Consider the following 2,529-nt stretch of genomic DNA (forward strand, 5'->3'; position numbering starts at 1 on the left):
ACGTCGGGGGCACCGGGGGGGAGGGGGGGCGGGCACCGGGGGCGCCGGAGGCGCCACGGGGGCCGCGGGCGCCAGAGGAGCTGCGGGAGCCGCGAGCGCCAACGTCGGGGACACCGGGGGCGCTAGCGCCGCGGCTGTAGGAGGCGCCGCATGCGGGGGGCGCGCCTCAAAGCCCGGGGGCGGGCCAAGAGAGGCGCGCGAGCGCCCTGGGAGAGGCGTCGAGGAGCCTGCGTCACCAATGACGGGAGGAACAACTGGGGGTACCTGGTGAAACGGAAACACATGCTCATCATAGTAAACTTGCCGGGAAGTGAACACACGGTGGGAGACAGGATCGTAGCACCGATATCCCTTGGAGTTGGAGGGGTAGCCGATGAAGATGCAAGCGACAGATCGAGGTGCAAGCTTGTGAGAAGTAGTGTCGGATGTGCTGCGATAGCAAAGGCACCCAAAAATACGCAAGTCGTCATAAGACGATGGCGTACCAAAGAGAAGATGGTGAGGGGCATAGTTCCACCGTGGGCGGCAGGGTCTAATGTTAAGAAGAAGTGATGCAGTGGCGAGTGTGTCTGGCCAGAAACGAGGCGACACGTTGGCATGCAACAGGAGCGTGCGAACGCAGTCATTCAGAGTGCGAAGGACGCGTTTGGCTCGACCGTTCTGCTATGAAGTGTACGGGCATGTGAGGCGGAAAACTATGCCGTGATGCGACAAAAAGGTGCGGAAAGTGAGGTTGTCGAACTCTTTTCCGTTGTCCGTCTGAAGCGCAAAGATGTCACGCCCAAACTGCGTGCGGACATAGGAGTAAAAGGCCGTCAAGGTAGAGAGTGCATCCGACTTTCTGCGCAAAGGAAAAGTCCACACATAATGAGAATAATCATCAAGAATGACCAGATAATATAAATAGCCTAAGTTACTGGGAACCGGAGAATTCCACACATCGCTATGAATTAACTGAAAAGGAAAAGAAGCAATGATGGTGGAATTAGTAAACGCCAAGCGAACATGTTTGCCGACTCGACAGGCATGACAAGTGTGATCCTCGATCTTATTGCAACTGAAACTGAAACTCCTAAGAATATGACGAAGTGTGACGGGGTTGGGATGACCCAATCGAGCGTGTCAGAGATCGACGGCAGCGGAGAGAGCAACCGGTGCGTTGGTGGTGGATGAAGGCGAGTGCACTGGATAGAGCTCGTCGGGGCTGTCACATCGGTGAAGTACCATCCTGGTTCGAGCGTCTTTGACACAAAAAACAAGCTCGTCAAATTCAACGGTAATAGGATTTTCACAAGTGAAACAATGAACGGAAATGAGATCCTTGATAAGATGAGGTGACACAAGTATGTTAGATAAAAATAATGGAATAGAAGTAGAAAGAAAAGAAGTGTGCCCAACATGCACGATAGGAAGTGTGGAACCGTCGCCGACAATGATGCGGCGGTCGGTGGAGACATGAGTGAAGGAGGCAAGGTTACCAGGATGAGCAAACATGCGAGCCGTGGCACCGGTGTCCATGTATCAATCACCACCTCCAGTGTAGTTGTTTGGCGTAGGAGCGGCATGCAGCCCGGTGAGGAGCACCGGGTCTCAGGGTGCCGGCGACAGGGCCGGCGATGAGGACGGGGACACCATGGGGAGGCCGTAGCTGCCGCTCAACAACGGCGGTGGGTATGGTCCATACAGCCCCGGCTGCAACTGCGGTGCCGGATAGGCTGGATGGCCTGCCGAAAAAACCTGCGGGCCCGCTGACAGATGCTGCATGTGTTGAGCGCCGTCTGGCTGCTGCCCAGCGAGCGAGTGCTGACCCGCTGACGACCCCCACCAGTACTCGGAAGACTCGTACACGGGCAGAGCCCCGTACGCAGGCAGAGACCCGTATGTGGATGCGGGCGGAGTCTCGTATGCCCCGTACGTGGGACGGGCGCGTCGTAGATGGCGGCCGCCCCATATGGCGGCGGGGCCGTGCCGTAGGATGCCGGCGGTGGGATGGCAAAGACGACGGCAGATGGTCCTGGTGACGCCATTGTTGGTCCGACGATAGCGATCGACGCGGTTGGGCGGCAGCGGCAGAAGGCTTCGGTGACGCGGATGGCAGCGGCTGGCGATGGCTGGAGGTCCCTCCGACTCGTTGAGTGCTTTGCGACGAGGCCGATGTCTCTGACCGAAGCTGACTTCCAGATGCACTAGCCGGTGCTTTTGGCTAAGACACACACGAAGCTAGCTAGACCAAACAGGCAGACAGAGAGGTGGATGAATTCGTTGACTTACGGGTAGCTAGCAAAGGAGCATTAAGCTAGCTATATCAACTGGCCAAGACGGCTACGTACGAACATGGGCGGGGCTGGCGGCAAAAGGGACGTGCGGCTGGAGGCGAATAGAGACGCGGGTGAAGGCAGCAGCTGGCGGCGGCTGGAGCAATCCGCGAGCGCGCGCAATGGGCCAGCGCGAGGAACACGTGGATGCGCAGGCAGCTGCGGGGCGGCGGCCGGCGGCCGGCGCGGGAGGAGGTGCGCGGGCGGCGGCCGG

The sequence above is a fragment of the Triticum dicoccoides genome, chromosome 5A (assembly GCF_002162155.2).
Source record: "Triticum dicoccoides isolate Atlit2015 ecotype Zavitan chromosome 5A, WEW_v2.0, whole genome shotgun sequence".
Classification (NCBI taxonomy): Eukaryota; Viridiplantae; Streptophyta; class Magnoliopsida; order Poales; family Poaceae; genus Triticum; species Triticum dicoccoides.